The sequence below is a fragment of the Montipora capricornis genome, chromosome 8, assembly GCF_036669925.1.
Source record: "Montipora capricornis isolate CH-2021 chromosome 8, ASM3666992v2, whole genome shotgun sequence".
NCBI lineage: Eukaryota > Metazoa > Cnidaria > Anthozoa > Scleractinia > Acroporidae > Montipora > Montipora capricornis.
The window spans coordinates 9,409,552-9,419,551 of NC_090890.1; the positions used below are offsets into that span (position 1 = coordinate 9,409,552).

General features: G+C 39.6%; 1 long non-coding RNA gene across 1 annotated transcript in view; it reads left to right on the top strand.

The window, feature by feature from the left end:
• Positions 1-2,278: 2,278 nt before the first annotated feature.
• LOC138014358 (uncharacterized) overlaps positions 2,279-10,000 on the top strand; it is an 8,666-nt gene continuing 944 nt past the window's right edge. Inside the window, exons 1-2 of the long non-coding RNA XR_011125305.1 lie at positions 2,279-2,352; positions 9,570-9,914. This is a non-coding gene — a long non-coding RNA (uncharacterized lncRNA). The remainder of the gene's footprint in view (positions 2,353-9,569; positions 9,915-10,000) is intronic.

Below are 10,000 nucleotides of genomic sequence, written 5' to 3' on the forward strand. Positions count from 1 at the left end.
AATTTCTCAAAAGAAGTCGGAAATGAGTGAGTAATACTAATAGCGGAGCTCCATGCGCATAGGAACCCATGAGTTGCATTTCTTATGGTAATCTTGGCCAGCGGTATTACTCGTGTAGGTGGGCGCGTACGCACGACGACGAAGTAGCCTAATAATAAATATTAGTATAATTACATAGGTTATTATTGAAAATTCTCTGCGCTGATTGGTTGCCGTTGAGGTGATTATTACGCCATAATCGCCCTGTGGAGTGGTCCATAGGAGGATATGTCGTTGAGTTGTAGGCATGCATTGATGTACCAGTTTCTGTCTATGACAACTGTGGCTGATCCTTTGTATGCTGATTTTATGATGATGCCGTTACGTTTCCTGTTTGTTTTGAGGGCATCTCGTTCGCGTTCGGTCAAATTTTCACATACGATCGAGGACGTGATGTTGATAATGTCATTTTCTATAGACTTAACTGATTAGAGTGTAATTGTGAAGTGCTAGTTTTGTACCCCTTATGAACCATGTGAGCTTTAGCCCTACTAATGGAAATGGGCCCACACAAGGACAGAGAAGAACTCTGAACAGGGTGGGAATTGAACCCACGACCGCTGCTCTACCGACTGAGCTACAAGGTCAGACGGGAACAGGCTGTTTTCTATAGAAAAGCAGGTCATTTTCTATAGACGAGTACACGCTCTTGAGTGCATCATGGGTAATCAGGGCAAGATGAAGAGAAATTCAAAGGTTTGTGTGGAGTTCAAAACGATGAAAAGTATTCATGATATGCAATTTTGTTCTTTTTTATTTCCCAAAACAGAAGATATGTGCTCAAAGGTGCGGCAGAATAAAGTTGGAGAGGCTATTGTAAGAATTACTTTACTAAACAAAGTTTCTGCCATCCCGTAATTCCAAAGGCACAAAATTACAGAGAATGTATGGAGGCAAAAAAACAATATTTAGGAATTCAAAAGAATAGATACCAAGTCCAGTTAATCTCAGTTGTGAACTTGAACTTATTTCTTTGGTTTATGAAAGCGAAAGTCTAAAAAGTTGAGTCATGTACAGTTTATTTGCTTTTTAATTTCCATGCAAAACCTTTGAATTTCCCGCCATGTGGCCCTGATTATCCATGATGCACTCAAGAGCGTGAACTGGTCTATTGCGTCTAAAATTTAGGAGGAGAGCTGATTTTCTGTTGGGAGGAGTCCTCCAGGTGCTTTTGAGACGGAAAGGATTGAGGTTAGTTTAAGGAGAGTTGCCATGGAAATATTCAAGGAGTCGCGTCATGACATCATCATAAAATCGACAGACAGAAACTGATACATTAATGAATGCCTAGTCATCGACACATCCTCCTATAGACCACTCGAGAACGACATAACCGCCGCAGATAGTATACAAAAACTCGTCCTCATTGGCTAACGCTAAGAGAGAGTGTATTGAAAAATTAAAAATTAAAGCAGCCGAATGGCACAGCTTGGGAAAGCAGTCATTCAAGGGCACCCAACGAGAAAATTAAGCCAATAGCCTTTGAGAGGTATTTCTATGCTTATTGTTATGTAATGTAGAAAGACTGTCTAAAGAGATGTTTTTATCACCAAGAAGAATTTGATCTGTTTGGATATCTTAGCCGAAAATTGAAGTGTCCGTAAATCTCAGGGAATGATATTTCATTCATTTCAGAAACTGCTAGCTGAACTTTACCCTCTAAGAACTTCCCCGCAGAGCATTTACTAATCCGAAACTGCAAGGTGACCTTTTTAAGTGCCATAAATTGCAAAATTGCAAAAAAAAAAATCGTAAAAAAAAACGTAAGAGACTATACTTTTCCCTAGTTGTGAACCTTTTAGGAGGTGTTTTAGAAAAGAAATCTATAGCTGTTTAGCAACAAAGAACCGAAATTCTAAGAACAGTTTGACTCGTCCGAACACATATTTCCCCAAACACATATTTCACTGAAGATTATCGCTGGGTGTCCCTGGTGATTGGTCATTGGTTGAATTATTGTCGACCTTAAATTTTGAACAGAAATTCCTTGTTTCACGTATAATAATTCATCATTCATCATTCATCACGTGAGGGCGTGCGTTCGTTGTAGCTTACAGATATTATTCACTCCGATTTTGCACATTTTGAATATTTACTGCCTGTAGGAGGCAATAAAGATGTTATTTTACAGCCCAGCAGAAACGTTTGGTAAATTAGACAAAATTTCAACATTGCCATGGTTTTCTCATTCCTTTGCAGTTCTCGGCTGATAATTAAAATGCTTGGGGATTTTAATGACTATTGAAGTACAGTCAAGAATGGAAACCATTGAGCATCTTGCAGCTATCATATTTTGGATGTGTAGTTTGTGGAGTAAGTAAAAGACCTTTTTATTTTGTTTTCACTTAAAGTCCTTACTTTGCTTGGTCAGTCATGAGATGTCCATCTTAACTCCCAAGGACAATTTAGGTATATATTTATTGCCAGTTTCTGTAATAGCCCATTTCCGAGTTGCTGCATGCGTCAGTTTCAAAGCGAGTCCTGGTGCACAACCATTCAAATGGAAATGAGTTGCGTATTCTTATGCAAATCAAACCCACTTCCCTTACAATAGTTGAGCTCCAATACTCACTTCGAAACCGAGACTAACAGCAACTCGGAAATAGCTCTTTGGCATTACAAAGCTTTTGCTTTCATGTTCAAATTGAGCACTCTACTAGGATGAGTCATTGCCGCTAGCAATTGCGCATGCTCACTAGCTCGCTAGTTTGAGCACTCTGGCATGACTTGGATGTACCACATGCGTGGGACATCTGGGGTGGCTTTATAGCTTAACCTCCATCCTAGACATCAGCACTGCACTGATGAGGCCCAGAAGGCCGAAACAGTACTGTCTGCAGTTAGTTTTACATAAGGGCTCCCTAAGGGCTGCTCAATTACTACGCTGTAGTGATTTTTTCCTATGTCTACAACATGAAACAAGTTCATTTCTTTTGTTTAGTGTGCAGCGGTGCGGTTCGCGGATTATAATAAACTTCTCAAGTAAGCACAAGTTGCAACGTTTGCTTGCACTGTTATACGGTTTGGCGCGTGCTATGATTTGCGCATCTCTCCCCCCAGGAGGATCACAAATAGATTCACAGTCCAAGCCTCGGCGAAATGTAGTTAATTAATGAAGTTTGAAGGGACCAAGGACGGACAACCCCTGGATGACATATTCATTGGGAGAAAAACTTTTATTCCCTGAGCGGGATTTGAACCCACGTCCCCATGACTACCGGTTGGGTGTGATCACCACTACACTATGAGAGCAACCATGCTGATTGCATGGCTAATCTAGATAGCAAATGGGATTTTTTGCGTGGTTATCCCAGGACAGCTAGATGACACTGGATCGACAGGGACGACGATTCACAGTCGGGCGAAAGAGAAGAAGAGGAAGAAGAAGAAGAGGGTCTCTCGAGCCAACAGCGCATCTCTGCTGCCCAGGAGGATCACAAATGGATTCACAGTCCAAACCTTGGCGAAATGTATTCTTACCATTTAAGAAATTGAGTCAAGAAATGGAAATATTATAGAAGAGGAATAAATAAACAACGGCTCCAAGTCTCAGGGCTGTGCGATATTCTGTACTTGAGTTATTCCGCGAAATTTATCACTCAAATTTGTAGAGTTTAGTATGGAGGCGCCATGTTGGTGTACTGCTGAAGTACACCAACATGGCGGCCGGAAATCTGTAGAAACATCTGGAATTTAGTTTGGCTGTCTTTCACACTTTCTGCTGCATAATGAGCCACCAAACATTCGTATAGACACGTCTTCTAGTATATTGGCTGTTTAGGCCACAAAAAAAGGAGGGAAATAGATGTCTTTATGCAACTGGCATGTTTTTCAAAAGCCGTCAACACGTCACGCACTGTGAAAAACTCTGAAATTCAAACTGCTCTATTTTCGAAATGAGGCACGGTACCAAGCTGAAAATATGCAAACAGATATATTTTTAAAACCTCAAAAGGCTCTTAAGTTTTGTATTTTATTTTTTTGTGGCGTCACGTGCAACCCAAGAAAAAAAATATATAAATGACTTCACAGAAGTTTAGGTTTCATGACATGAGTAATCATCGTTCTAATGCTACAGAACTGTTTCGTATGATACAAGTACCACACTCATCAGGCAATTTTAACGACTGAACTGTTGAAATTGGAAAGCTGGCAGTTAAATACGGAAATTTGAATGGTTGCTATTCAAGCTATTGTAAATGCGTTACATTTAAGGAGCTGCTAGGTAACAAAACATGATATAAGGGGATTATATGTCGGTATTTTAAATTTACGTTACGCTAAAGTTCCGGAGTACATATCGGTTTCTGTGGGGGCATGAACTTGCTAATTCGTTTCTTGTGTTAAGGCTTGATAGTTTTTTCTTACATATGATTATCAACGTTTCATTGAGACAAAGACTACATTTCTTGCTAATGTTGCTGTAGGGTCTACATTTTAAAATAATTTTCCATTTAATTTGAAACGGTTTATTTGCGTCTTGTAAGTTCCAAAGATGTTTGGAAAGCTCTGCTGGAACAATTACTCTGCACTTTCAGATGCAGAACAAAATTCTTGCTTTTCATAGCTATGATTCCAGCTATGATGCCACGTATAGATTTCGCTCATGTTTAACGGCGGACTATATTTTTTTGGTCCATGCATAGGGGACCCCTGGAACCTTACGGGTCAAACTAAGATATTTTCTGACCTGCACTAATTAAGTCCTATAAAAAAGATGGGTTCTGGTTCATTTCAAAGTTGTAGGCATTCGATTTCTGCAAAGCTTTGTCACATTACTACTGACTATGATTGACAAAGTCAAATGCCAACTCACTAAAATCTAACTCAGGCTGCCCCTCTCTCCCCCCCCCCCCCCAAAAAGTAACTTTGGTTTGCTCTTATAAGTGCCAGATCATCGTTTAGAGCCTCTAGACTTAACACAGGCATCTCTTGTCGCAGGCCCCACCCCTCCGGTCTTGGACTACCCCAATTGTTTGAAAACAGGCTGCGCCGGTTTTCAAGCTAAAATCTAAGGAGCCACCTCCTTCAAAATTAAGTCAGATACCAAAGCACAAGTGAGCAGACGGTGCTTAAACAAACTTGCTCAACCAATTCCAATCAGTTTGAGATTCGCATTGGCCACAGCATTCAATTCGTTTTCATTCCACCCCGATTTCTGACTGGATTTTAAAAAAAGTACATCCTAATGCCTTGAATTTACTTAGCACTTTCAGACGCTTTTCATAGCTATGATTCCAGCTAGGACCAAACTCTAATCCCCTGCAACTCAACAATGCCATTTATAGATTTCACTCATGTCTAACGGCTGGTACATGCATGAGGAACCCGTTGGTACCTTAAGGGTCAAACTAAGATATTTTTCTGACTTGCACTAATTAACTCCTATACAAAAGATGGGTTGTGATGACGTTGTGAGTTTCTCAAAGACTTTATTGATAGGAACAGTTTTAATCAGAAGAATCTTTTTCTGGCCACAAAGAGGCTCTTGAAACAAGATCATGAGGTTCCGTTCCCACCGTTTCAGGATAAACTGACATTTGCTAACCAGATGGGAAGTTTCTTTGTTGAGAAGATCAAATCAATTCATTCAAAGCTTGATGGATTATCATCATCATTGCCAGTTATTTCAAATAACATTGCTCAAGCATGGTCTGGTACCTGGATGGATCAATTTAAACCGTTAAGTGAATGTGAAGTACGTAGACTCGTCGAAAGCTCAGCTAAGAAAACCTGCATACTGGACCCAATGCCAACCTCCTTGGTGATTGGATGTACTCAAGTGCTTCTTCCCGTTCTCACGAAAATTATTAATCTGTCTCTTGAATCAGGCGTGTTTGCTGACAACTGGAAATGTGCTCTTGTTAATCCTCTGTTGAAGAAGCCTGGTTTGGATTTGGTTTTTAAAAATTATAGACCTGTCAGCAACCTCCAGTATGTTTCGAAACTCACTTAAAGAGCTGTTTTTAATCAAGTTCATGTCCACATGGTAGCAAATTGTGTTTATCCTATGTTCCAATCTGCCTTCAGACCGCGCCACAGCACAGAAACGGCTCTTGTTAAGGTTATGAACGACATTCTGCTGGCGATGAACTCGCGTCAGGTTACACTACTAGTTCTACTTGACTTAAGTTCAGCCTTTGACACTGTTAATTATGAAGTACTACTGAAACGACTACATACTGATGTCGGTATACGAGGAAAGGCTCTCGATTGGTTTAAGTCTTACCTAAATGGAAGAAGTCAACGCATTGCTGTTCAGGGAACAATGTCACGCCAATTTGATCTTGACTGTGGTGTTCCGCAAGGTTCATGTTTGGGACCTTTGTTATTTGTTATTTATGCATCGAACCTCTTTAAAATTGTTGAAAAACATCTTCCAACTACGCACTGTTTCGCCGATGATACGCAACTTTACCTTAGTTTTAAACCTGATGACACTACCTCTCAGAATGACGCTATCAACGCCATGAATAAATGCGTGGATGATTTAAGAAATTGGATGATAACGGATAAATTAATGATTAATGATGATAAAACAGAATTTTTATTAATAGGAACTAGACAGCAACTAGCTAAGATTAATACTGCGTGCAGTATTACTGTTGGTGAATATGACATCGATCCAAGTTTGTGTGTAAGAAATCTTGGTGTGTGGTTTGATAGTCGTTTGAGTATGTCAACACATGTTACTAAACTTTGTAATTCATCTTTCTATCATTTACATAATATTAGGTGCATTAGAAAGTACTTATCCCGTGATCATTTATTGGCACTCATTCATGCATTTATAACTAGTCGCTTGGACTTTTGCAACGGTCTTCTGTATGGTTTGCCCAAGTCACAGATTGTCAAATTACAACGTATTCAGAATGCAGCAGCAAGAATTGCTATGAACATTGGCAAGTATGCTCATGTTACAAAAGCACTTCAAGATCTTCACTGGCTGCCAGTTCGCGCTCGTATTCATTTTAAGATATTAATCTTAGTTTTTAAGGCTATTCACGGACTTGCACCACCATATATTAGTGATTTAATTACTGTTAAGCCTAAGTCCTCTTATAATCTAAGATCAAATAGTAGTCTTTTACTGGCGCCGCCTAAGGAGAAAATGCTTCCTACGCTTGGTGCCAGGTCTTTTTATGCTGCTGCGCCATGTCTGTGGAATAGCCTGCCGGCTGAGTTGCGTGACATTCTATCACTATGTAATTTTAAACGAAAACTTAAGACCCACCTTTTCCGGGCAGGCTAGAACCTTTTTCTTATTTATTTATTAATTTATTTTATTAATTAATTTTTATTCAATTGATTTCATATCATTTGAATAAGGTTTTTAAGTGAATTATTGTAAAGCGCTACTGATCATTCTTATGTAAATAGCGCTATATAAGTATTTTATTATTATTATTATTTCAAAGTTGTAGGCATTTGATTTTTGCAAAGCCCTGTCACATAAATACTGACTGTGATTGACAAAGTCAAATGCCAACTCACTAAAATCTATTTCAGGCTACTCGCCAAAAGAAGGTTTCTGTATAACACAAATAAGTAGTATGGCAGATAAATTTTCAGAAGAATACAGAAAACAGCAAGGAGTTGTCTTTAAAACCCAAGGCATGATGAGGAATGTCAAAATAATTGTTCAGTACGACATTGTTTGAAGAAACACCGATCCTATGTTGCTATCTTTCGACGTCAAGAAATTTTGGTAGGGAAAATTCCTGGAAATTATTTGCTCAGTCGCCCATCACCTACAAAGCAAATTGACCTCAAGGATGACATGACCAAAGGCAAATCGCCTGAAATAAACGTGCTTTTTAACAGTATGCACTTCATTTGTGGAAGTTAAGGAGAGTCTATTCTTTACACTCCGGCCCAGACAAAAGGAATCTAATATACCAGGCCGGTCAAGTAACTTGCAAGTCCTGTCTTTCATAATTTCATAAATTCGAGACCCTTTTGACCTTCCCACACAGTTTTGTTCCGATATGGAACATTAAGAAAATATTTTCGGATCTGGAGGCCAATTGATTTTGAGAGGGCGACAGCGACCCCGAAGAAATGTTAGCAGCTATATCGATTTTCGCTCGCTCATCCTCTTCGCGTCCGAAAAATCATGCTTTGCTCGCCAAAACATTTTCTCCTGGGATTCTCTTGAGGTCGACTTGAGGCAAGTCTAATATCAAAACAATAAAGAAATGTTTTTCCGACATGCTCTTAACAGAAGTTTATCTGCTTTTCAATCCTTGCAAGAAAACTTGAGAAGAAAAGGCAACGTCGTTGAAAAGTAACCACCACGCATGTGTAAATGATACGCCAAGCCTACCAACTACTTGGTGCGTCTGGTTGGGAAGAGGTGCTGCAAGGTATTAGAGGAGAAGTGAATTGTCGTATGGTAGGAGATTGGCTACAGAATCAGAACAATCAAACAAACAAAGGATATTTCCCGAAGGCAGCCAGGGCCGTACCCAGGATGGGGGGGGGGGGGGGATTCCTGGGGTGCCCGTGACCCTCCCTTTTTGACAGTCAACAAAATACAACAACATATTACAAGCCATATCTGTGAGACTGGAACAGAGTAATTTATGTCACCTAGAACTTACTTCATCTATGCAGCTATTTTGTAGGCTTGTCCCTTCCCCCGCATTCTCTGATCACCCAAAAAATTGTCACTTTCACTAAAAACAGTGCGGATGTCGACATGACAAAGTGGTAAGTACCCTGGGTTTGAGAAAGTGTGAGCCCCTCCCCTCCCTCCCCCCCCCCCAAACACCCTGAAAAATTCTAGCTTCGCCCCTGAGAGAGCTGAAGCTCAAAGAAATCAAGCTTAAGTCATATTGATTACAGAACGTGTTCAGTGGAAAATAATTCAGAAATCTCAATATCAAATCGTAAAGACCACTAGGTTGCATGACACATACATCTGCATCTGCATTTGTATCTTCATTTGCCTGATCCAGCACCCGGCAAAGTCCTCTCGAATTGTGGCTGTTTTTGATTTGGTACCTAATACACTGATACATCACTGGCATGCCAAAACAAAGAACGCTCAAGACTATTAAGGAAAGAAATACAATGCAAAACGAGCGAGACAAACGAGCAAAGCCAACGCTTAAATGCGTGGAAAGGCAGTGCAAATGACATGGAAAATCCATAATGTCATCGAAATAATATTTGTTAATAGCAGTGCCGCTGAATTTTGGGTGCAACTCTGCATTGATGACTCAATATAAAAGTTCATGGCTGTGAATAAAATGACAGACACTAATATTAATCCATAAGGACTCCATAACAAAAAGGTGTTTTTACTGCTTGTTGCGGGAAGCGTTTTATGAAATGACGTTTTATTGAGTATTTTACGCGCGTTATTGTAAACAGTTGCATATATTATATGGTGCTTTCCATATGATATATCATTAGTGTAAACAGTGTAAATCTCTATTGTATTAGTAAGGGAGAAAACACACAAGACACACACGTGAAAGCCTTAAAATTTACGTGACATTTGTGATTTTCCTGTATATTTACAGGGGTAGCTTCATCCGAACCATGCTCCTTCATGGTCATTGGCTCAAGTGGTGCAATCAATTTGAGTTCCTCATTCGTCATAGAAAATACTTGCATCTGGCATATCGAAGTACCACCTCATCACAATATACGTTTAAACTTTACTACCCTTAATATCGTGAACCAACCTGGCTCGAACATCAGTTCGGTAAAAGTCTATGATGGAAGGAACGAGTCTCAAACGTTGCTTGGGCACTTCACTGAAAACAAGAGTCATTTCTCCATACAATCGAGTGGACGCTACATGTTGGTAGTTGCAACTGGCGTTGCAAGCTTTAAAGCAGTTTATACTTCTAGAGCAAGAAGAGGTAATTCCAAAAACAATTCCTCATTATTATCACAGTTGTACTGAGAACGTATCATTTTCATCATGGTCTTACCCTTAAATTCAAAT